A 25279-nucleotide genomic window follows, 5' to 3' on the forward strand; every position below is an offset into this window, starting at 1 on the left:
GCAGATCTCTAACCCTCACCCCTCTGGTAGACCTAACATGAACCCCCCAGGGCCACTCCCGCAACTTAATACACTGCTCCCCAAATCCTCAACAACCACCTCCTGGCTCTAGAAGTCCTGCTGGAAGTGACTTAATTAGAATCTGACATTCATCAGTGATGGGTGGGCTCATCAGAACTAGAGGTCTTCAGTCCCCCTCCCAGTTGGAGGGTGGAACTATATGGGTCACACTAGGCTGTGCTCTACAGAGAGATTCAGTCCCTTTAGAGGGTACTGGCACTGCTCTTTCCTCAACCTCAGAGGAGGAGCCAATATCAGGCTGCTCTGTGACCCCAACAACCTTCCATTGTTAGCCCTGGAGGGTAGCTAGTGGGCATGATGCAGACCATCGTATGAGCCTGAAGGATCTATGCAGAGCCCAGGATGAAGGTAAGGGTAGGGGGAAAAGACCCCAACATTGGAGGCCCCATGGAGGCAGGCAAGACCAACAGCAGGAATTCATTCCAGGGGCTGTGCCTGCTCTCAGAAGGACCCAGGCCAGTCCTGGCACACACTGGATGCTGACCCAGCCCTATACACACACAACCCTGAGTTCCCCTACATGCAGCCCAAAGACAGAGACAGCCAACAACACGTGGCACCACCTCTCTCCTGTCTGTCATCAGACACAGCCACCGCTTGCTATGGCACCCTTGGTGGCAGGTAACAAGGTAACTCCCTTCTGATCAGACAGATAGACAGAGGGTGACAAGGCTGCAGGTTCCTCGAAGACATGGGCCCCAGGAAAATGTGCCCATCTGTGTGTCGGTACAGTTCTTCTGTCTTCACTTGCCACAGACAGGTGAACCAGTCCATGTGACCCTCACGTCCATTTGTGTGTCAGCTGTGCGGGTGCCCCCTGGTGCTCCCCGATGGCCTCCTTCCTTGGTCATAGCCTTCCTTACGAATCTCCTGACCCCTTGGCCCGAACATGTAGGAGGGCCCTGCTGGGGCAAGGCATCCCCCACACACTCACACACACGTGCACAGTAGAAACGGGCAGGATACATATCTATAGCCATCCGAGGGTCCTGGCACCACCTCAGAGGGTACTGGTGTCCAGCAGCAGCCATCAGAGATTGGTATGGAACCCAGTGGCCTCCAGTCTCCGACCTAAGCCGCAGTGCCACGTGGGAAACCTTCCCTGCACAAAGTATATGCTCTGGGATCTGAGCCTATAGATGCTCATGGTCTACACCAACAGCCAGCCCAGGTGGTCATCTGCAAAAGAGAGAGAGAGAGAAATAGCCCCCATCACTGTGTCATCAGCTTCCCTGCCTGCCACGCTCTCCTCAGATGAGACAGCGCCATCTGGTGGCTAGAGTGGACATGCACATCCTCCTCTTCTGCCCAAATGAGACAGCGCCCCTGTTGGCTAAAGAGGACAGGTACATTATCCCAGAGGTACCGCCAGGGTCCAAGTTCTCTGACAACCTCCAGTCTCTTATGGATGAAAACAGAGATGGGGAAGAAACACTGGCCTCAGATGCAAGGCCACAGGCAACCCCAGAAAGATGCCAGTCCTCAGGAAAGCCAGTGTCAGAGCACCTTCCTTAGCTTCCACTGCCTAAAACCCTGACACTGAGCCTAAGCCTAAGCCTAACGCTCCCAAATGAGGTGCCGTCCTCCCTCCTGTTTCCCCCTCCAACACGGGACAGGTCCATTCCAAAAGAATGTGTCGCGTGCAGTATCTGTGATGTCTTTCTCTGCTTCTATGTCTGTCTCTGGACTTAAGAATCTTCCACTGTGGCTGGGTTCGCAAGCTTTGCCCTCTGGTGGCCAAAACATGGAACAGGCGGCAGCATCTGAGTGAACTGGAAAGTGACAGAGTCTCTGAAGGAGAGAATCCCAAAAGACATCCTGATACTGTTCCAAACAATTTGGCTCGAATCTTTCAGTCATTTTCAGTTGACCCACACCTGAATCCTGCTTCTTTGGGTGAGAAGGTTTCCATGTTTTTGTCAATCTGTAGGTACCACAGCTCATTCTAGATTTCCGATGGGACTTGTATTCTGAGTCACCTTCCATTTTCTTGGGTCAAATTCAGGGCACTAGTAAAATGAAATTCTGGGCTTGTTGCTGATGCTGTCAGTTATGCCAAGCTACAACATGGGTCAGAGAGCAAAGAGATGCAAAAGATCTGAAGTGAGTTCGTGAATGACAGACACACAGAGGAATCCGAGCAGCAGGATGGATGCATTTGCAGTCCAGTGAGATGAGCTGAGCTTAGCTGGCCTGCACTGAGTGACCACCACTGGCCTGGATCACTGGTTTCCAAAGTCTCAGAGAGTCGCTGGTCAGCCTGGAGCCAGCAAAAAATATCACAAAGACTTTGAACAGTGAACCACCAGAAGGAAAGATGTCCCCCTGCAAAGGATTTAGCGAGAGTCTGACACCCAGTCAGACAGACAGACAGACAGACAGACAGACAGACACCTGACCTGTGTGTCTTCTGCTTCCTGGGTGGAGTGAGTGGGTTGATTTTACTCTCCTGCGGGTGGTTAAGGCTCATTCTGCTTTTCTCATGGGACTTCGGCCCTACCTTTCTCCCCAAGTGTGGATCGTCCATATTTCACAAGGGTTTTTCACCCAGAACCGCCAGCAAAATACAGACAGATATCCTGTCACAAAAGTGAGAGAGAGAGAGAGAGAGAGAGAGAGAGAGAGAGAGAGAGAGAGAGACAAAGAGAGACAGAGAGAGAGAGAGAGAGAGAGAGCGAGAGAGAGAGAGAGAGGGAGAGAGAGCGAGTCTTGCATCAATATTTGGGGTGGCATGTGTCTGTTAGCGTGAGGAACTAGGATTGTGCGTGTGTATGTATCTATTAGGATGAGTCTGGTGAGTGGGACATTGTGTGTGTGTTACTGTGAGTTGGTATGATTTTAGGGTGAGGGTGGGAAACGTGGCTTGTGTGTGTGTTTTAGTGTGAAGTAGGAGAAGGAGCCAGCTTGTGTTTTCCGAATGAGCCCATGGAACGGGCATGTGTGTATATTTAGCATGAGCTTGGGGTAGACGTCGTGTGTGTGTTTTAGTGTAAAGGCGAGCAGGGCTTGTGTGTGTTTTCAGGGTGATCCCAGGGATTCTGGCATGTGTGAGCATATTAGGGTGAAGTTCAGGAGCGGGGAATGTGTGTGTTTTCAAGCTGAGTGTAGGAATCCGGGCATGTGTGTGTGTTTTTGGGGTGAAATGCGACCAATCTGACGTCTCAGGAACCCAGCTACTCCCTCGGAGCACTGACAGGTCACCCTGAAGCCTGAAATCCTAACCCTAACCCTTTTCTCAAACAGTAACACAAAGCCTAACTCGAACCCTAGCCCTAACCCCGCCTTGCTTGTCCTCCCTCCCATGGCTAACTCAAAATCATGGCATTTGGGTTCATCACTGGTAGACAGGCAGAAAGACAGACAGACAGACAGACAGGCAGACACACACACACACACAGACACACACACACACAGACACACACACACAGCAGATTCCAAGCTGCTTACATTGACAGGCTTTGGAATATCTTATTAGCTGAGCTGGGAAACCTCCCACCTGCACACCAGGACACCCCCTCTTCCACATGTGTTGGAGTCAGACACTGAAACCCACGACCCTTGGCTGGCCCCAGAACCAACCGGGACTGAGCAGAGGAATGAAAGGAGGGAGGGACAGAGGGACAGATGGACCATGGTCTTTTAGTGGTCCTTCCTTCTTCCTTCCTTCCTTCCTTCCTTCCTTCCTTCCTTCCTTCCTTCCTTCCTTCCTTTCTTCCTTCCTTCTTTCCTCCCTTCCTTCCTCCCTTGCTTCTGGTCAAATAAGGGGCATGTTGGGAGTTGGAGACCAGCCTAGGCTCCAAAGGGAGCTCAAGGCCAGGCCAAATTGCATCCCTAGAGACCCTGGCTCAAGAAGCGAAAAAAATTAAAAATAAAACACATAAAAGACACAAAAACATAAATCCTTTATAAATGATGGGGGAAGTGTGGTTCGAAAGGCCATGGCACCGAGCATTTCTGAGGCGGCGTGGCTGGCAGGATTCCAGTGTATTAAACTGGTGACCTCCCATTTGAAGTGTGGGCACAGGGACCGCTGAGCCAGAGGCCCAGAAGGTTCATGGCTGACTTCCGTTTTTGAATAGAGACAGAGACAGGTGCAGGTTGTCTGTCTGTCTGGCTACACTCCCTCCCTTGTGGGCTAAATGCATCAGCGCTGGCACCCAGACCACTCCTGAGCCCCTTTCTCTGCCACATGTGGGAAACAGGCAGGGAGACAGACCAGCTGAAATGGGAGGGCACGGGATGGGAGGTTTGAACTCACATGCAAATTAAAAAGTGACCCTGGACTTAGTCACATCCAGCTCCCACCTCCACCAGCAGCACCCACCGCTCCTTCCTTCCATCTCTGGCTAATCCAGGCTCAGTTCCGAGGGCCCAAACTCCACTCCACACATCTCTCCCTAATTCACCATCAATCCCAAGAGGCTAATGCCCCCACCCTTCCACCCCTTCCCCTGGTCTTGGTGCCTAGGATTGGGGTGGGGGCCCCGAGTTTCTGTCCATCTGTGGTTCCAGCATCAGTATTGAGGAGAGAAGGAGGAGGAGGAGGGAGAAGAATGAAAGGAGGTGAGAGCCGGGGGTGAAATGGAGTGGAGCGCTGGAAAGGCAGAAGCAGCAGCCACCACCGTGGTCCAAGCAAACAAACCCCCAAACAGCAGAGAGCAGGCAGAGTGAGGAGAGAGGAGAGAGGAGGGAGGGGAAAGCACAGAGACAGAGGGAGACAGAGGGAGAGAGAGAGCAAGCCTGGTGAGGGAGAAAGGAGGAGGGCAGAGGTCCAAAAATGGGCGGGGTGGAGGGACTGATGAATGGAGACAGTGATGATTCTCCCTTTATTGGTTCTTCTGTTCATACATTCCTTCATTCGTTCATTCACTCATTCATTCACTTATTCGTCCCTTGGTTTGCAGGGAGCCTTTCTTTGTTCCTTCCCTTCCTTCCATCTTTATGGGTGAAAGTCAGATGGCTGCCCTGGAGCCTGGTGGGTGTGTGGCCCTAAGAGGCACAGAGGAGAGGCATGAAGGATCCCAGGGCTGGAAGGAAGGGCCCTGCCTACGTGGCAGAGGCTGCAATAGCCTGGCAAGAGGGCAGCCCAGAACGTGACCCCTCCACAATGCACGGGGGTGGGGGGGGTGGGGGAGGCTGCTCAAGAACCCTCACCTGGCTGTGCTGTGGTGTGTGCTGGATGGCTGTGGTCCCCCTCATCTCCTCTTGCTCATCGTCGTGGGGTCCTGGAAGGCAGGAAGGCCAGCAGGCAGTCAGGCAGGCAGGCAGGTAGGAGCTTCCAGCAGAGCCGGCAGCTTGGAGCTGGGAGGCTGCAGCTGGGGGGGCCAGAGCCCTGAGCCCAGAGAGCTGGGTTCCAGGAACCTGGAGGAAGGCAATGAGCAAGGGTTGAGCAAAGGGTGGGCCAGCGGGTGGCCCAGTAAGTGACCCCAGCACCACACACCACAAAACATCATGGGGGCCCCCAGGCACAAGGACCCTCACCTTGCTGGCTGTCTGGTGGACAGCTGTTGTCCGCCTCAACTCATCGTGGCCCGCATCATCACGGGGTCCTGGAGGGCAGGCAGGCTGGCAGGAGGGAGGAGATGCATGGTGAGCCAGGATCCAGGAGCTGGGAGTGCCAAGTCCCAGGAACCTGGAGGAAAACATGGAGCCAGTGAAGGCTGAGCTGGGGAGGGCAGGGGAGAGGCCCAGAACTCCACCGCACCACTATACACCCCTCCACGGGGGGCAGGCGGGCGGCTCAGTCCAGTGACCCTCACCTCACTCGATGCATGGCAGATGGCTGTTGTCCCCATCTCTTCTTGGTCCGCATTGTCATGGGGTCCCTGAAGTCAGGCAGGTAGCCAGGCAAGCAGGCAGAGCTCCTGGGAGAGCTGGGAGCCAGGAGCTGGGCCAGCAAGAGGGGTCCTGGGAACCTGGAGGGGAATGGAGAGAGAAAGCAGGGAAGGGGAGCTCTGGAGGGCCAGCCAGAGGTCTGGCTGTGTGGGCTGGTTAACTCCTGCTGCATGGTGTCTGGTGCCTGAGCTTGTTAAGGCTTGAGGTCAGTCAGGGAGAATGCATGGGAAACCCTGGAGCCCAGGAGCCCAAGATCTGGCCACGCCCGTGCAGCCCAGCTAATCCCTCCATGCTGGCTGCAGATCCCATCAACCTGGCCCCTAATCCTTTCATCTCCTCCTGTGGCACCACCCTGGTGTCCCGGAAGTCCCCTTTCCCTTCACTCACTTCCTGGCTCGCTCATTGGCTGAGGAGGAGGATGGCATTATGGGGTGGACTCAGGATTTCAGAGGCAGGGTTTTCATTTCATTTTTTTTTCTTGGTCTTTTTCATTTTTATCTGTACCGGGGATCGAATTCAGGACCCCCTGCTTGCAAGGCAGGTGTTTATGCCGCTGAGTTAAACACCCAGCCCCCAGGATTTTCATTTTAAAAAAGTGGAAAAGAATATGGGGCTGATTAAGGATTAGGGCTGAGAGGGCAGAGAGCCATCAGCGAGTGGGGATCAGCAGGGTGTACTCCAAAGAACTCTGGATGGGAGAATCACCAAAATGGGATGGCCACGTGGACAGTGAGGACTAGGAGGGAGGGTGGCCTGTGCTGATGCCCCTGGGTGAAGGCAAGGAGGCTGGCAGCCAGGCCAGGAGCACAGAGGAAGGCAAGCAGCCAGGGAAGGAAGGGGGCCCGGGAAGCAAGGACATCAGGGAGGCAATCCAGGGCAGACAGAGGAGGCGGAGAAGCCTGGGGAGGCAGAGCAGCACCCAGGGACCACGAAGGAAGGCAAGGAGGAGCCAGGGAGCCCAGGGAGCCTGGGAAGAAGGGGTGCCAGGGAAGCCAGGAGGGAGACTGGGGAAGCCAGCCAGGGCAGCCAGAAGAGGCAGAGAGGATAGAGGAGGCAGGGCACCCAGGGAGCTCAGGGAACCCAGAAATCCCAGACAAAGCAGGGTTTAAAGCCAGGCAGGGAACCTTGACTGAACTCTGCCCAATCTTGGAAATCAGAAAGCCAGGGACTCAGGGACACAGGAGAACCTCGGAGGCCTTGGATGCTGAGAGGAAGCAGGAAAGCCTCGGAGAATTCGATGTTCAGTCAGCAGACAGACTTTTCCCACTTGGAAAATTTCACCTAGGCTGTGGAATTCATGGTGCATGAACCCACAGCAGATCCAATCCAGCCTGGGGTGTGGCATGGCTGCTGGGGCGTGGCAGCCCATTGCCTCCCTAAATCCCTGCCTGTTAAGCCCAGAGGCTGGCTAAACTGCAACCCTGCGCTAATTCTAACCCAGGCCATCCTAACCCTAGCTGCCTGGGGTCCACTGGCCTGCCCTAATCCAGCACTCCTCTAGCTAAGCCTCCGGAACCAACACCCTGTTGCCACCCTACTCCACTCCCTGCATCCTGTCTGCCACTCCCAGGCAGCCCACTCACTCACTCAGTCCCCTCCACTCTGTGCCCAGCCTCCAAGAGCCCAGAGACCACAGCACAGAAACCAGAGCACAGAGCCCAGAGCCAAAAGGCAAGAATGTAAAACTTCAAAGAGCAGAGGTCCTGAGAAAAGCAAAGAAAGAGACAGAGACAGAGATGGAGAAACAGCCAGAGACAGAGATGTCCAAAGAGTTAAAGGGCCCCCCGGAGAATAGCACAGAGGGGACAGCCCAGCCAGTGGTAAATGGGAAAGGAGGGGGGGGGGATAAACTGGGGAATGAGGGATGGAGGGAGGGATCCAAAAGAGGCAAAGGGACTGAAGACAGACAGGGCAATCCCAGCAGCAAGACCCAGGCAGAGGCTTAGATTAGAATCCACTGAGCTGAGCTGAGCTGAGCTGCTGTGTGTGTTAGGCTCATGGTTGATGATCAGGGCATAGGTGTGTGTGTGTGTATGTGTGTGTGTGTGTGTGTGTGTGTGTGTGTGTGTGTGTGTGTGTCTGTGTGATGTTACGGTCTGTAAAAGAGTGGGGAAGGCCCCAGTTAACAGAGACATGGGTGAGGCTGCACAAACAACTGAGACCCAGCCCCAAAAAGCCCAGGGGAAGGTAAGAAAGCAGAGAGAGACTGAAAGCAGCCCAGGGAGGGAGAAAACCCGAGAGAGTGAAAAAAGACTGCAGCTCCTCCCCCTGCAAACAAAACCAGAGAGAACCCAAACTAGGCAAAGGCCAGAGGAAAGCAGAGACAGAGAAAGACAGAGAAACAGACAGAGACAGAGACAGTGACAGAGACAGAGAGACAGACAGAGAGAGTGAGGCAGAAAGAGTCTAAGGGCTCAGAGAAAGGTACAGAGAGTGTGCAGATGGGTGGTAAAAGGGACAGGACTGGGGATGAAAACAGGGAGGGATCGGAGAGAGGATCCAAAGGTGTTTGTGTAGGACAGATGTGGGAATCCCAGCAGACAGGCAGGAAGAGGAGTAGGTAGATCTGGGATCCATCAGCAGAGCTCAGCTGAGCCCTGAGTGTTAGGCTCTCGGGTGAAGATCAAGGCATAAGGGTGTGTGTGGTGTTAGGGTCTGAGAAAAAGCAGGGAGGAGAGAGTGAAAAAAGGCATAGGGCCACAAGGACAGCTGAGAGACAGCTAAAAGCAAGGCCCCTTGCACGACAAAAAGCAGAGAGAGAGAGAGAGAGAGAGACAGAGAGAGAGAGAGAGAGAGAGCAAACAGAGAGAAACGGGTCCCAAGTGGGTTCATGGATGATGATCTAGGAGTCAGTCCAATCAGGGGGCAAATGGATAGACAGACACATGTGGGGTTTATGGAGCCCAGCTGAGCAGAGCCAAGTGAAGCAGAGCAGTGCAGTGCTGAGCCGAGCTGAGCTTCATATGCCAGTTTTATAGGTGATGATCAGGACATCTGTGTGGGTTGTTAGAGTTGGGGTGTGGGTGGATGCGGGGGGAGCATGTTTGTGTTGTGAACCTGCACTCATCAGTGCCCAGTGTGAGCGCAGGAGGCTGGGAGCCAGGGAGCCAAGCCTGAACACTCTTTCTGTGTTTTTTCACGGATCTCTGGATCTGAGAACCACCAAACCAAACAGGCAGACAGGTATCCCACTGGAAATGACATTCAGCTAGAGTTTGACATGGATTTTCACTCAGCATCAGACAGACAGACAGACACCTTTCTCCTCCCGCCTCCTTTGGTGAAGTAAGAGGGCTGATTTTTGTCTCCTGTGTGAGGCAGGCCTGGGGAAGGGGCGTGGTTCACCCTGCTGGCTGGCTCCTTTTGCTGCTCTGATGGGACTTTTAAGGTGAGCCAGTGATTTCTCCATGTTTCAGGATGCTACGTTAGGAAAAGAGAAATGCAATAAATTTTTCCATGGGGAACAATTCAACTAGACTGTCAAGTTGCTTTTTGGTACAACACAGCAACTTCCTCTAGGGTGGGGTTGATTCTAATCCAGCATCTAAACTGGCATTCCTTTGTGGTGGGTGGGGGATGGAGTAGGAGGTGGGGGTTCATGTGAATAGGGGCTTCTCTAAGCCACTGGCTCCCTAATCCCAGCAGATCTCTAACCCTCACCCCTCTGGTAGACCTAACATGAACCCCCCAGGGCCACTCCCGCAACTTAATACACTGCTCCCCAAATCCTCAACAACCACCTCCTGGCTCTAGAAGTCCTGCTGGAAGTGACTTAATTAGAATCTGACATTCATCAGTGATGGGTGGGCTCATCAGAACTAGAGGTCTTCAGTCCCCCTCCCAGTTGGAGGGTGGAACTATATGGGTCACACTAGGCTGTGCTCTACAGAGAGATTCAGTCCCTTTAGAGGGTACTGGCACTGCTCTTTCCTCAACCTCAGAGGAGGAGCCAATATCAGGCTGCTCTGTGACCCCAACAACCTTCCATTGTTAGCCCTGGAGGGTAGCTAGTGGGCATGATGCAGACCATCGTATGAGCCTGAAGGATCTATGCAGAGCCCAGGATGAAGGTAAGGGTAGGGGGAAAAGACCCCAACATTGGAGGCCCCATGGAGGCAGGCAAGACCAACAGCAGGAATTCATTCCAGGGGCTGTGCCTGCTCTCAGAAGGACCCAGGCCAGTCCTGGCACACACTGGATGCTGACCCAGCCCTATACACACACAACCCTGAGTTCCCCTACATGCAGCCCAAAGACAGAGACAGCCAACAACACGTGGCACCACCTCTCTCCTGTCTGTCATCAGACACAGCCACCGCTTGCTATGGCACCCTTGGTGGCAGGTAACAAGGTAACTCCCTTCTGATCAGACAGATAGACAGAGGGTGACAAGGCTGCAGGTTCCTCGAAGACATGGGCCCCAGGAAAATGTGCCCATCTGTGTGTCGGTACAGTTCTTCTGTCTTCACTTGCCACAGACAGGTGAACCAGTCCATGTGACCCTCACGTCCATTTGTGTGTCAGCTGTGCGGGTGCCCCCTGGTGCTCCCCGATGGCCTCCTTCCTTGGTCATAGCCTTCCTTACGAATCTCCTGACCCCTTGGCCCGAACATGTAGGAGGGCCCTGCTGGGGCAAGGCATCCCCCACACACTCACACACACGTGCACAGTAGAAACGGGCAGGATACATATCTATAGCCATCCGAGGGTCCTGGCACCACCTCAGAGGGTACTGGTGTCCAGCAGCAGCCATCAGAGATTGGTATGGAACCCAGTGGCCTCCAGTCTCCGACCTAAGCCGCAGTGCCACGTGGGAAACCTTCCCTGCACAAAGTATATGCTCTGGGATCTGAGCCTATAGATGCTCATGGTCTACACCAACAGCCAGCCCAGGTGGTCATCTGCAAAAGAGAGAGAGAGAGAAATAGACCCCATCACTGTGTCATCAGCTTCCCTGCCTGCCACGCTCTCCTCAGATGAGACAGCGCCATCTGGTTGCTAGAGTGGACATGCACATCCTCCTCTTCTGCCCAAATGAGACAGCGCCCCTGTTGCTAAAGAGGACAGGTACATTATCCCAGAGGTACCGCCAGGGTCCAAGTTCTCTGACAACCTCCAGTCTCTTATGGATGAAAACAGAGATGGGGAAGAAACACTGGCCTCAGATGCAAGGCCACAGGCAACCCCAGAAAGATGCCAGTCCTCAGGAAAGCCAGTGTCAGAGCACCTTCCTTAGCTTCCACTGCCTAAAACCCTGACACTGAGCCTAAGCCTAAGCCTAACGCTCCCAAATGAGGTGCCGTCCTCCCTCCTGTTTCCCCCTCCAACACGGGACAGGTCCATTCCAAAAGAATGTGTCGCGTGCAGTATCTGTGATGTCTTTCTCTGCTTCTATGTCTGTCTCTGGACTTAAGAATCTTCCACTGTGGCTGGGTTCGCAAGCTTTGCCCTCTGGTGGCCAAAACATGGAACAGGCGGCAGCATCTGAGTGAACTGGAAAGTGACAGAGTCTCTGAAGGAGAGAATCCCAAAAGACATCCTGATACTGTTCCAAACAATTTGGCTCGAATCTTTCAGTCATTTTCAGTTGACCCACACCTGAATCCTGCTTCTTTGGGTGAGAAGGTTTCCATGTTTTTGTCAATCTGTAGGTACCACAGCTCATTCTAGATTTCCGATGGGACTTGTATTCTGAGTCACCTTCCATTTTCTTGGGTCAAATTCAGGGCACTAGTAAAATGAAATTCTGGGCTTGTTGCTGATGCTGTCAGTTATGCCAAGCTACAACATGGGTCAGAGAGCAAAGAGATGCAAAAGATCTGAAGTGAGTTCGTGAATGACAGACACACAGAGGAATCCGAGCAGCAGGATGGATGCATTTGCAGTCCAGTGAGATGAGCTGAGCTTAGCTGGCCTGCACTGAGTGACCACCACTGGCCTGGATCACTGGTTTCCAAAGTCTCAGAGAGTCGCTGGTCAGCCTGGAGCCAGCAAAAAATATCACAAAGACTTTGAACAGTGAACCACCAGAAGGAAAGATGTCCTCCTGCAAAGGATTTAGCGAGAGTCTGACACCCAGTCAGACAGACAGACAGACAGACAGACAGACAGACAGACACACACCTGACCTGTGTGTCTTTTGCTTCCTGGGTGGAGTGAGTGAGTTGATTTTACTCTCCTGCGGGTGGTTAAGGCTCATTCTGCTTTTCTCATGGGACTTCGGCCCTACCTTTCTCCCCAAGTGTGGATCGTCCATATTTCACAAGGGTTTTTCACCCAGAGCCGCCAGCAAAATACAGACAGATATCCTGTCACAAAAGTGAGAGAGAGAGAGAGAGAGAGAGAGAGACAAAGAGAGACAGAGAGAGAGATAGAGAGAGAGCGAGAGAGAGAGAGAGAGGGAGAGAGAGCGAGTCTTACATCAATATTTGGGGTGGCATGTGTCTGTTAGCGTGAGGAACTAGGATTGTGCGTGTGTATGTATCTATTAGGATGAGTCTGGTGAATGGGACATTGTGTGTGTGTTACTGTGAGTTGGGGGAATGATTTTAGGGTGAGGGTGGGAAACGTGGCTTGTGTGTGTTTTAGTGTGAAGTAGGAGAAGGAGCCAGCTTGTGTTTTCCGAATGAGCCCATGGAACGGGGCATGTGTGTATATTTAGCATGAGCTTTGGGTAGACGGCTTGTGTGTGTTTTGAGGGTGAGCCCAGGGATTCTGGCATGTGTGAGCATATTAGGGTGAAGTTCAGGAGCGGGGAATGTGTGTGTTTTCAAGCTGAGTGTAGGAAACCGGGCATGTGTGTGTGTGTGTTTTTGGGGTGAAATGCGACCAATCTGACGTCTCAGGAACCCAGCTACTCCCTCGGAGCACTGACAGGTCACCCTGAAGCCTGAAATGCTAACCCTAACCCTTTTCCCAAGCAGTAACACAAAGCCTAACTCGAACCCTAGCCTAACCCCGCCTTGCTTGTCCTCCCTCCCATGGCTAACTCAAAATCATGGCATTTGGGTTCATCACTGGTAGACAGGCAGAAAGACAGACAGACAGACAGGCAGGCAGACACACACACACACACAGACACACACACACACAGACACACACACACAGCAGATTCCAAGCTGCTTACATTGACAGACTTTGGAATATCTTATTAGCTGAGCTGGGAAACCTCCCACCTGCACACCAGGACACCCCCTCTTCCACATGTGTTGGAGTCAGACACTGAAACCCACGACCCTTGGCTGGCCCCAGAACCAACCGGGACTGAGCAGAGGAATGAAAGGAGGGAGGGACAGAGGGACAGATGGACCATGGTCTTTTAGTGGTCCTTCCTTCTTCCTTCCTTCCTTCCTTCCTTCGTTCCTTCCTTCCTTCCTTCCTTTCTTCCTTCCTTCTTTCCTCCCTTCCTTCCTCCCTTGCTTCTGGTCAAATAAGGGGCATGTTGGGAGTTGGAGACCAGCCTAGGCTCCAAAGGGAGCTCAAGGCCAGGCCAAATTGCATCCCTAGAGACCCTGGCTCAAGAAGCGAAAAAAATTAAAAATAAAACACATAAAAGACACAAAAACATAAATCCTTTATAAATGATGGGGGAAGTGTGGTTCGAAAGGCCATGGCACCGAGCATTTCTGAGGCGGCGTGGCTGGCAGGATTCCAGTGTATTAAACTGGTGACCTCCCATTTGAAGTGTGGGCACAGGGACCGCTGAGCCAGAGGCCCAGAAGGTTCATGGCTGACGTCAGTTTTTGAATAGAGACAGAGACAGGTGCAGGTTGTCTGTCTGTCTGGCTACACTCCCTCCCTTGTGGGCTAAATGCATCAGCGCTGGCCCCCAGACCACTCCTGAGCCCCTTTCTCTGCCACATGTGGGAAACAGGCAGGGAGACAGACCAGCTGAAATGGGAGGGCACGGGATGGGAGGTTTGAACTCACATGCAAATTAAAAAGTGACCCTGGACTTAGTCACATCCAGCTCCCACCTCCACCAGCAGCACCCACCGCTCCTTCCTTCCATCTCGGGCTAATCCAGGCTCAGTTCCGAGGGCCCAAACTCCACTCCACACATCTCTCCCTAATTCACCATCAATCCCAATAGCCTAATGCCCCCGCCCTTCCCCCCCTTCCCTGGTGTTGGTGCCTAGGATTGGGGTGGGGGCCCCGAGTTTCTGTCCATCTGTGGGTCCAGCATCAGTATTGAGGAGAGAAGGAGGAGGAGGAGGGAGAAGAATGAAAGGAGGTGAGAGCCGGGGGTGAAATGGAGTGGAGCGCTGGAAAGGCAGAAGCAGCAGCCACCACCGTGGTCCAAGCAAACAAACCCCCAAACAGCAGAGAGCAGGCAGAGTGAGGAGAGAGGGGAGAGGAGGGAGGGGAAAGCACAGAGAGAGGGAGACAGAGGGAGAGAGAGAGCAAGCCTAGAGAGGGAGAGAGGAGGAGGGCAGAGGTCCAAAAATGGGCGGGCTGGAGGGACTGATGAATGGAGACAGTGATGATTCTCCCTTTATTGGTTCTTCTGTTCATACATTCCTTCATTCGTTCATTCACTCATTCATTCACTTATTCGTCCCTTGGTTTGCAGGGAGCCTTTCTTTGTTCCTTCCCTTCCTTCCATCTTTATGGGTGAAAGTCAGATGGCTGCCCTGGAGCCTGGTGGGTGTGTGGCCCTAAGAGGCACAGAGGAGAGGCATGAAGGATCCCAGGGCTGGAAGGAAGGGCCCTGCCTACGTGGCAGAGGCTACAATAGCCTGGCAAGAGGGCAGCCCAGAACGTGACCCCTCCACAATGCACGGGGGTGGGGGGGGTGGGGGAGGCTGCTCAAGAACCCTCACCTGGCTGTGCTGTGGTGTGTGCTGGATGGCTGTGGTCCCCCTCATCTCCTCTTGCTCATCGTCGTGGGGTCCTGGAAGGCAGGAAGGCCAGCAGGCAGTCAGGCAGGCAGGCAGGTAGGAGCTTCCAGCAGAGCCGGCAGCTTGGAGCTGGGAGGCTGCAGCTGGGGGGGCCAGAGCCCTGAGCCCAGAGAGCTGGGTTCCAGGAACCTGGAGGAAGGCAATGAGCAAGGGTTGAGCAAAGGGTGGGCCAGCGGGTGGCCCAGTAAGTGACCCCAGCACCACACACCACAAAACATCATGGGGGCCCCCAGGCACAAGGACCCTCACCTTGCTGGCTGTCTGGTGGACAGCTGTTGTCCGCCTCAACTCATCGTGGCCCGCATCATCACGGGGTCCTGGAGGGCAGGCAGGCTGGCAGGAGGGAGGAGATGCATGGTGAGCCAGGATCCAGGAGCTGGGAGTGCCAAGTCCCAGGAACCTGGAGGAAAACATGGAGCCAGTGAAGGCTGAGCTGGGGAGGGCAGGGGAGAGGCCCAGAACTCCACCGCACCACTATACACCCCTCCACGGGGGGCAGGCGGGCGGCTCAGTCCAGTGACCCTCACCTCACTCGATGCATGGCAGATGGCTGTTGTCCCCATCTCTTCTTGGTCCGCATTGTCATGGGGTCCCTGAAGTCAGGCAGGTAGCCAGGCAAGCAGGCAGAGCTCCTGGGAGAGCTGGGAGCCAGGAGCTGGGCCAGCAAGAGGGGTCCTGGGAACCTGGAGGGGAATGGAGAGAGAAAGCAGGGAAGGGGAGCTCTGGAGGGCCAGCCAGAGGTCTGGCTGTGTGGGCTGGTTAACTCCTGCTGCATGGTGTCTGGTGCCTGAGCTTGTTAAGGCTTGAGGTCAGTCAGGGAGAATGCATGGGAAACCCTGGAGCCCAGGAGCCCAAGATCTGGCCACGCCCGTGCAGCCCAGCTAATCCCTCCATGCTGGCTGCAGATCCCATCAACCTGGCCCCTAATCCTTTCATCTCCTCCTGTGGCACCACCCTGGTGTCCCGGAAGTCCCCTTTCCCTTCACTCACTTCCTGGCTCGCTCATTGGCTGAGGAGGAGGATGGCATTATGGGGTGGACTCAGGATTTCAGAGGCAGGGTTTTCATTTCATTTTTTTTTCTTGGTCTTTTTCATTTTTATCTGTACCGGGGATCGAATTCAGGACCCCCTGCTTGCAAGGCAGGTGTTTATGCCGCTGAGTTAAACACCCAGCCCCCAGGATTTTCATTTTAAAAAAGTGGAAAAGAATATGGGGCTGATTAGGGATTAGGGCTGAGAGGGCAGAGAGCCATCAGCGAGTGGGGATCAGCAGGGTGTACTCCAAAGAACTCTGGATGGGAGAATCACCAAAATGGGATGGCCACGTGGACAGTGAGGACTAGGAGGGAGGGTGGCCTGTGCTGATGCCCCTGGGTGAAGGCAAGGAGGCTGGCAGCCAGGCCAGGAGCACAGAGGAAGGCAAGCAGCCAGGGAAGGAAGGGGGCCCGGGAAGCAAGGACATCAGGGAGGCAATCCAGGGCAGACAGAGGAGGCGGAGAAGCCTGGGGAGGCAGAGCAGCACCCAGGGACCAGGAAGGAAGGCAAGGAGGAGCCAGGGAGCCCAGGGAGCCTGGGAAGAAGGGGTGCCAGGGAAGCCAGGAGGGAGACTGGGGAAGCCAGCCAGGGCAGCCAGAAGAGGCAGAGAGGATAGAGGAGGCAGGGCACCCAGGGAGCTCAGGGAACCCAGAAATCCCAGACAAAGCAGGGTTTAAAGCCAGGCAGGGAACCTTGACTGAACTCTGCCCAATCTTGGAAATCAGAAAGCCAGGGACTCAGGGACACAGGAGAACCTCGGAGGCCTTGGATGCTGAGAGGAAGCAGGAAAGCCTCGGAGAATTCGATGTTCAGTCAGCAGACAGACTTTTCCCACTTGGAAAATTTCACCTAGGCTGTGGAATTCATGGTGCATGAACCCACAGCAGATCCAATCCAGCCTGGGGTGTGGCATGGCTGCTGGGGCGTGGCAGCCCATTGCCTCCCTAAATCCCTGCCTGTTAAGCCCAGAGGCTGGCTAAACTGCAACCCTGCGCTAATTCTAACCCAGGCCATCCTAACCCTAGCTGCCTGGGGTCCACTGGCCTGCCCTAATCCAGCACTCCTCTAGCTAAGCCTCCGGAACCAACACCCTGTTGCCACCCTACTCCACTCCCTGCATCCTGTCTGCCACTCCCAGGCAGCCCACTCACTCACTCAGTCCCCTCCACTCTGTGCCCAGCCTCCAAGAGCCCAGAGACCACAGCACAGAAACCAGAGCACAGAGCCCAGAGCCAAAAGGCAAGAATGTAAAACTTCAAAGAGCAGAGGTCCTGAGAAAAGCAAAGAAAGAGACAGAGACAGAGATGGAGAAACAGCCAGAGACAGAGATGTCCAAAGAGTTAAAGGGCCCCCCGGAGAATAGCACAGAGGGGACAGCCCAGCCAGTGGTAAATGGGAAAGGAGGGGGGGGGGGATAAACTGGGGAATGAGGGATGGAGGGAGGGATCCAAAAGAGGCAAAGGGACTGAAGACAGACAGGGCAATCCCAGCAGCAAGACCCAGGCAGAGGCTTAGATTAGAATCCACTGAGCTGAGCTGAGCTGAGCTGCTGTGTGTGTTAGGCTCATGGTTGATGATCAGGGCATAGGTGTGTGTGTGTGTATGTGTGTGTGTGTGTGTGTGTGTGTGTGTGTGTGTGTGTGTGTGTGTGTCTGTGTGATGTTACGGTCTGTAAAAGAGTGGGGAAGGCCCCAGTTAACAGAGACATGGGTGAGGCTGCACAAACAACTGAGACCCAGCCCCAAAAAGCCCAGGGGAAGGTAAGAAAGCAGAGAGAGACTGAAAGCAGCCCAGGGAGGGAGAAAACCCGAGAGAGTGAAAAAAGACTGCAGCTCCTCCCCCTGCAAACAAAACCAGAGAGAACCCAAACTAGGCAAAGGCCAGAGGAAAGCAGAGACAGAGAAAGACAGAGAAACAGACAGAGACAGAGACAGTGACAGAGACAGAGAGACAGACAGAGAGAGTGAGGCAGAAAGAGTCTAAGGGCTCAGAGAAAGGTACAGAGAGTGTGCAGATGGGTGGTAAAAGGGACAGGACTGGGGATGAAAACAGGGAGGGATCGGAGAGAGGATCCAAAGGTGTTTGTGTAGGACAGATGTGGGAATCCCAGCAGACAGGCAGGAAGAGGAGTAGGTAGATCTGGGATCCATCAGCAGAGCTCAGCTGAGCCCTGAGTGTTAGGCTCTCGGGTGAAGATCAAGGCATAAGGGTGTGTGTGGTGTTAGGGTCTGAGAAAAAGCAGGGAGGAGAGAGTGAAAAAAGGCATAGGGCCACAAGGACAGCTGAGAGACAGCTAAAAGCAAGGCCCCTTGCACGACAAAAAGCAGAGAGAGAGAGAGAGAGACAGAGAGAGAGAGAGAGAGAGCAAACAGAGAGAAACGGGTCCCAAGTGGGTTCATGGATGATGATCTAGGAGTCAGTCCAATCAGGGGGCAAATGGATAGACAGACACATGTGGGGTTTATGGAGCCCAGCTGAGCAGAGCCAAGTGAAGCAGAGCAGTGCAGTGCTGAGCCGAGCTGAGCTTCATATGCCAGTTTTATAGGTGATGATCAGGACATCTGTGTGGGTTGTTAGAGTTGGGGTGTGGGTGGATGCGGGGGGAGCATGTTTGTGTTGTGAACCTGCACTCATCAGTGCCCAGTGTGAGCGCAGGAGGCTGGGAGCCAGGGAGCCAAGCCTGAACACTCTTTCTGTGTTTTTTCACGGATCTCTGGATCTGAGAACCACCAAACCAAACAGGCAGACAGGTATCCCACTGGAAATGACATTCAGCTAGAGTTTGACATGGATTTTCACTCAGCATCAGACAGACAGACAGACACCTTTCTCCTCCCGCCTCCTTTGGTGAAGTAAGAGGGCTGATTTTTGTCTCCTGTGTGAGGCAGGCCTGGGGAAGGGGCGTGGTTCACCCTGCTGGCTGGCTCCTTTTGCTGCTCTGATGGGACTTTTAAGGTGAGCCAGTGATTTCTCCATGTTTCAGGATGCTACGTTAGGAAAAGAGAAATGCAATAAATTTTTCCATGGGGAACAATTCAACTAGACTGTCAAGTTGCTTTTTGGTACAACACAGCAACTTCCTCTCTAGGTGGGGGTGTTTCTAATCCAGCCTCTAAGCTGGCATTCCTTTGTGGTGGGTGGGGGATGGAGTAGGAGGTGGGGGTTCATGTGAATAGGGGCTTCTCTAAGCCACTGGCTCCCTAATCCCAGCAGATCTCTAACCCTCACCCCTCTGGTAGACCTAACATGAACCCCCCAGGGCCACTCCCGCAACTTAATACACTGCTCCCCAAATCCTCAACAACCACCTCCTGGCTCTAGAAGTCCTGCTGGAAGTGACTTAATTAGAATCTGACATTCATCAGTGATGGGTGGGCTCATCAGAACTAGAGGTCTTCAGTCCCCCTCCCAGTTGGAGGGTGGAACTATATGGGTCACACTAGGCTGTGCTCTACAGAGAGATTCAGTCCCTTTAGAGGGTACTGGCACTGCTCTTTCCTCAACCTCAGAGGAGGAGCCAATATCAGGCTGCTCTGTGACCCCAACAACCTTCCATTGTTAGCCCTGGAGGGTAGCTAGTGGGCATGATGCAGACCATCGTATGAGCCTGAAGGATCTATGCAGAGCCCAGGATGAAGGTAAGGGTAGGGGGAAAAGACCCCAACATTGGAGGCCCCATGGAGGCAGGCAAGACCAACAGCAGGAATTCATTCCAGGGGCTGTGCCTGCTCTCAGAAGGACCCAGGCCAGTCCTGGCACACACTGGATGCTGACCCAGCCCTATACACACACAACCCTGAGTTCCCCTACATGCAGCCCAAAGACAGAGACAGCCAACAACACGTGGCACCACCTCTCTCCTGTCTGTCATCAGACACAGCCACCGCTTGCTATGGCACCCTTGGTGGCAGGTAACAAGGTAACTCCCTTCTGATCAGACAGATAGACAGAGGGTGACAAGGCTGCAGGTTCCTCGAAGACATGGGCCCCAGGAAAATGTGCCCATCTGTGTGTCGGTACAGTTCTTCTGTCTTCACTTGCCACAGACAGGTGAACCAGTCCATGTGACCCTCACGTCCATTTGTGTGTCAGCTGTGCGGGTGCCCCCTGGTGCTCCCCGATGGCCTCCTTCCTTGGTCATAGCCTTCCTTACGAATCTCCTGACCCCTTGGCCCGAACATGTAGGAGGGCCCTGCTGGGGCAAGGCATCCCCCACACACTCACACACACGTGCACAGTAGAAACGGGCAGGATACATATCTATAGCCATCCGAGGGTCCTGGCACCACCTCAGAGGGTACTGGTGTCCAGCAGCAGCCATCAGAGATTGGTATGGAACCCAGTGGCCTCCAGTCTCCGACCTAAGCCGCAGTGCCACGTGGGAAACCTTCCCTGCACAAAGTATATGCTCTGGGATCTGAGCCTATAGATGCTCATGGTCTACACCAACAGCCAGCCCAGGTGGTCATCTGCAAAAGAGAGAGAGAGAGAAATAGCCCCCATCACTGTGTCATCAGCTTCCCTGCCTGCCACGCTCTCCTCAGATGAGACAGCGCCATCTGGTGGCTAGAGTGGACATGCACATCCTCCTCTTCTGCCCAAATGAGACAGCGCCCCTGTTGGCTAAAGAGGACAGGTACATTATCCCAGAGGTACCGCCAGGGTCCAAGTTCTCTGACAACCTCCAGTCTCTTATGGATGAAAACAGAGATGGGGAAGAAACACTGGCCTCAGATGCAAGGCCACAGGCAACCCCAGAAAGATGCCAGTCCTCAGGAAAGCCAGTGTCAGAGCACCTTCCTTAGCTTCCACTGCCTAAAACCCTGACACTGAGCCTAAGCCTAAGCCTAACGCTCCCAAATGAGGTGCCGTCCTCCCTCCTGTTTCCCCCTCCAACACGGGACAGGTCCATTCCAAAAGAATGTGTCGCGTGCAGTATCTGTGATGTCTTTCTCTGCTTCTATGTCTGTCTCTGGACTTAAGAATCTTCCACTGTGGCTGGGTTCGCAAGCTTTGCCCTCTGGTGGCCAAAACATGGAACAGGCGGCAGCATCTGAGTGAACTGGAAAGTGACAGAGTCTCTGAAGGAGAGAATCCCAAAAGACATCCTGATACTGTTCCAAACAATTTGGCTCGAATCTTTCAGTCATTTTCAGTTGACCCACACCTGAATCCTGCTTCTTTGGGTGAGAAGGTTTCCATGTTTTTGTCAATCTGTAGGTACCACAGCTCATTCTAGATTTCCGATGGGACTTGTATTCTGAGTCACCTTCCATTTTCTTGGGTCAAATTCAGGGCACTAGTAAAATGAAATTCTGGGCTTGTTGCTGATGCTGTCAGTTATGCCAAGCTACAACATGGGTCAGAGAGCAAAGAGATGCAAAAGATCTGAAGTGAGTTCGTGAATGACAGACACACAGAGGAATCCGAGCAGCAGGATGGATGCATTTGCAGTCCAGTGAGATGAGCTGAGCTTAGCTGGCCTGCACTGAGTGACCACCACTGGCCTGGATCACTGGTTTCCAAAGTCTCAGAGAGTCGCTGGTCAGCCTGGAGCCAGCAAAAAATATCACAAAGACTTTGAACAGTGAACCACCAGAAGGAAAGATGTCCTCCTGCAAAGGATTTAGCGAGAGTCTGACACCCAGTCAGACAGACAGACAGACAGACAGACAGACAGACAGACACACACCTGACCTGTGTGTCTTCTGCTTCCTGGGTGGAGTGAGTGAGTTGATTTTACTCTCCTGCGGGTGGTTAAGGCTCATTCTGCTTTTCTCATGGGACTTCGGCCCTACCTTTCTCCCCAAGTGTGGATCGTCCATATTTCACAAGGGTTTTTCACCCAGAGCCGCCAGCAAAATACAGACAGATATCCTGTCACAAAAGTGAGAGAGAGAGAGAGAGAGAGAGAGACAAAGAGAGACAGAGAGAGAGATAGAGAGAGAGCGAGAGAGAGAGAGAGAGGGAGAGAGAGCGAGTCTTACATCAATATTTGGGGTGGCATGTGTCTGTTAGCGTGAGGAACTAGGATTGTGCGTGTGTATGTATCTATTAGGATGAGTCTGGTGAATGGGACATTGTGTGTGTGTTACTGTGAGTTGGGGGAATGATTTTAGGGTGAGGGTGGGAAACGTGGCTTGTGTGTGTTTTAGTGTGAAGTAGGAGAAGGAGCCAGCTTGTGTTTTCCGAATGAGCCCATGGAACGGGGCATGTGTGTATATTTAGCATGAGCTTTGGGTAGACGGCTTGTGTGTGTTTTGAGGGTGAGCCCAGGGATTCTGGCATGTGTGAGCATATTAGGGTGAAGTTCAGGAGCGGGGAATGTGTGTGTTTTCACCTGAGTGTAGGAAACCGGGCATGTGTGTGTGTGTGTTTTTGGGGTGAAATGCGACCAATCTGACGTCTCAGGAACCCAGCTACTCCCTCGGAGCACTGACAGGTCACCCTGAAGCCTGAAATGCTAACCCTAACCCTTTTCCCAAGCAGTAACACAAAGCCTAACTCGAACCCTAGCCTAACCCCGCCTTGCTTGTCCTCCCTCCCATGGCTAACTCAAAATCATGGCATTTGGGTTCATCACTGGTAGACAGGCAGAAAGACAGACAGACAGACAGGCAGGCAGACACACACACACACACAGACACACACACACACAGACACACACACACAGCAGATTCCAAGCTGCTTACATTGACAGACTTTGGAATATCTTATTAGCTGAGCTGGGAAACCTCCCACCTGCACACCAGGACACCCCCTCTTCCACATGTGTTGGAGTCAGACACTGAAACCCACGACCCTTGGCTGGCCCCAGAACCAACCGGGACTGAGCAGAGGAATGAAAGGAGGGAGGGACAGAGGGACAGATGGACCATGGTCTTTTAGTGGTCCTTCCTTCTTCCTTCCTTCCTTCCTTCCTTCGTTCCTTCCTTCCTTCCTTCCTTTCTTCCTTCCTTCTTTCCTCCCTTCCTTCCTCCCTTGCTTCTGGTCAAATAAGGGGCATGTTGGGAGTTGGAGACCAGCCTAGGCTCCAAAGGGAGCTCAAGGCCAGGCCAAATTGCATCCCTAGAGACCCTGGCTCAAGAAGCGAAAAAAATTAAAAATAAAACACATAAAAGACACAAAAACATAAATCCTTTATAAATGATGGGGGAAGTGTGGTTCGAAAGGCCATGGCACCGAGCATTTCTGAGGCGGCGTGGCTGGCAGGATTCCAGTGTATTAAACTGGTGACCTCCCATTTGAAGTGTGGGCACAGGGACCGCTGAGCCAGAGGCCCAGAAGGTTCATGGCTGACGTCAGTTTTTGAATAGAGACAGAGACAGGTGCAGGTTGTCTGTCTGTCTGGCTACACTCCCTCCCTTGTGGGCTAAATGCATCAGCGCTGGCCCCCAGACCACTCCTGAGCCCCTTTCTCTGCCACATGTGGGAAACAGGCAGGGAGACAGACCAGCTGAAATGGGAGGGCACGGGATGGGAGGTTTGAACTCACATGCAAATTAAAAAGTGACCCTGGACTTAGTCACATCCAGCTCCCACCTCCACCAGCAGCACCCACCGCTCCTTCCTTCCATCTCGGGCTAATCCAGGCTCAGTTCCGAGGGCCCAAACTCCACTCCACACATCTCTCCCTAATTCACCATCAATCCCAATAGCCTAATGCCCCCGCCCTTCCCCCCCTTCCCTGGTGTTGGTGCCTAGGATTGGGGTGGGGGCCCCGAGTTTCTGTCCATCTGTGGGTCCAGCATCAGTATTGAGGAGAGAAGGAGGAGGAGGAGGGAGAAGAATGAAAGGAGGTGAGAGCCGGGGGTGAAATGGAGTGGAGCGCTGGAAAGGCAGAAGCAGCAGCCACCACCGTGGTCCAAGCAAACAAACCCCCAAACAGCAGAGAGCAGGCAGAGTGAGGAGAGAGGGGAGAGGAGGGAGGGGAAAGCACAGAGAGAGGGAGACAGAGGGAGAGAGAGAGCAAGCCTAGAGAGGGAGAGAGGAGGAGGGCAGAGGTCCAAAAATGGGCGGGCTGGAGGGACTGATGAATGGAGACAGTGATGATTCTCCCTTTATTGGTTCTTCTGTTCATACATTCCTTCATTCGTTCATTCACTCATTCATTCACTTATTCGTCCCTTGGTTTGCAGGGAGCCTTTCTTTGTTCCTTCCCTTCCTTCCATCTTTATGGGTGAAAGTCAGATGGCTGCCCTGGAGCCTGGTGGGTGTGTGGCCCTAAGAGGCACAGAGGAGAGGCATGAAGGATCCCAGGGCTGGAAGGAAGGGCCCTGCCTACGTGGCAGAGGCTACAATAGCCTGGCAAGAGGGCAGCCCAGAACGTGACCCCTCCACAATGCACGGGGGTGGGGGGGGTGGGGGAGGCTGCTCAAGAACCCTCACCTGGCTGTGCTGTGGTGTGTGCTGGATGGCTGTGGTCCCCCTCATCTCCTCTTGCTCATCGTCGTGGGGTCCTGGAAGGCAGGAAGGCCAGCAGGCAGTCAGGCAGGCAGGCAGGTAGGAGCTTCCAGCAGAGCCGGCAGCTTGGAGCTGGGAGGCTGCAGCTGGGGGGCCAGAGCCCTGAGCCCAGAGAGCTGGGTTCCAGGAACCTGGAGGAAGGCAATGAGCAAGGGTTGAGCAAAGGGTGGGCCAGCGGGTGGCCCAGTAAGTGACCCCAGCACCACACACCACAAAACATCATGGGGGCCCCCAGGCACAAGGACCCTCACCTTGCTGGCTGTCTGGTGGACAGCTGTTGTCCGCCTCAACTCATCGTGGCCCGCATCATCACGGGGTCCTGGAGGGCAGGCAGGCTGGCAGGAGGGAGGAGATGCATGGTGAGCCAGGATCCAGGAGCTGGGAGTGCCAAGTCCCAGGAACCTGGAGGAAAACATGGAGCCAGTGAAGGCTGAGCTGGGGAGGGCAGGGGAGAGGCCCAGAACTCCACCGCACCACTATACACCCCTCCACGGGGGGCAGGCGGGCGGCTCAGTCCAGTGACCCTCACCTCACTCGATGCATGGCAGATGGCTGTTGTCCCCATCTCTTCTTGGTCCGCATTGTCATGGGGTCCCTGAAGTCAGGCAGGTAGCCAGGCAAGCAGGCAGAGCTCCTGGGAGAGCTGGGAGCCAGGAGCTGGGCCAGCAAGAGGGGTCCTGGGAACCTGGAGGGGAATGGAGAGAGAAAGCAGGGAAGGGGAGCTCTGGAGGGCCAGCCAGAGGTCTGGCTGTGTGGGCTGGTTAACTCCTGCTGCATGGTGTCTGGTGCCTGAGCTTGTTAAGGCTTGAGGTCAGTCAGGGAGAATGCATGGGAAACCCTGGAGCCCAGGAGCCCAAGATCTGGCCACGCCCGTGCAGCCCAGCTAATCCCTCCATGCTGGCTGCAGATCCCATCAACCTGGCCCCTAATCCTTTCATCTCCTCCTGTGGCACCACCCTGGTGTC

General features: G+C 54.0%; 1 long non-coding RNA gene across 2 annotated transcripts; it reads right to left on the bottom strand.

Annotated features, from left to right (window-relative positions):
- Positions 1-20: 20 nt before the first annotated feature.
- On the bottom strand, positions 21-24402 carry LOC134475185 (uncharacterized). 2 transcript variants are annotated; one of them, XR_010046192.1, is made up of 8 exons: positions 24240-24402; positions 15344-20320; positions 15066-15216; positions 14739-14945; positions 5841-10817; positions 5563-5713; positions 5236-5442; positions 21-1260 (listed from the first exon to the last, which is right to left on the bottom strand). It is a non-coding gene; the product is annotated as an uncharacterized LOC134475185 (long non-coding RNA). The 2 variants fall into 2 exon arrangements; XR_010046193.1 differs by lacking the exon at positions 24240-24402 and adding an exon at positions 21544-21720.
- Between the last annotated feature and the right edge of the window lie 877 nt (positions 24403-25279).

This window comes from Cavia porcellus, unplaced genomic scaffold, assembly GCF_034190915.1.
Source record: "Cavia porcellus strain 051 isolate PalLab524CR breed Dunkin Hartley unplaced genomic scaffold, mCavPor4.1 scaffold_460, whole genome shotgun sequence".
NCBI classification, from domain to species: Eukaryota; Metazoa; Chordata; class Mammalia; order Rodentia; family Caviidae; genus Cavia; species Cavia porcellus.